We start from the raw sequence: 341 nt of genomic DNA on the forward strand, positions 1-341 counted from the left end.
TAGTGAAAGAAGGATAGAAATAGAATAAAAATATGGAAATCAGCGCCATCTGTAAAGTGCCGCAAATGAAACACATAAAAAAGGACAGAAAATAATAAGAGAAGGATAGAGATAGGTTAAGAATNGCCGGCAGCGCCATTTCTTGATTGCTCAAGGTATCTTTTTAAAAATAGGATAAAATAGATTAAGAATTACAAGTTAGCGCCATCTCTTGAATACTTTTGAAAAGATATTATTGAAGAAGTATCTTTGAAAATCAAAAGATGGCGCTAACGGCTCAATTCTTAACCTATCTCTATCCTTCTCTTATTATTTTCTGTCCTTTTTTATGTGTTTCATTT

General features: G+C 31.8%; 1 protein-coding gene across 1 annotated transcript in view; it reads left to right on the forward strand.

Moving 5' to 3' along the window:
- LOC102679313 (neuronal cell adhesion molecule) overlaps positions 1-341 on the forward strand; it is a 34,055-nt gene that overhangs the window by 180 nt on the left and 33,534 nt on the right. The gene's annotated exons all lie outside the window — the stretch shown is intronic.

Source organism: Apis dorsata, unplaced genomic scaffold (assembly GCF_000469605.1).
Source record: "Apis dorsata unplaced genomic scaffold, Apis dorsata 1.3 scaffold_59, whole genome shotgun sequence".
Lineage (NCBI taxonomy): Eukaryota > Metazoa > Arthropoda > Insecta > Hymenoptera > Apidae > Apis > Apis dorsata.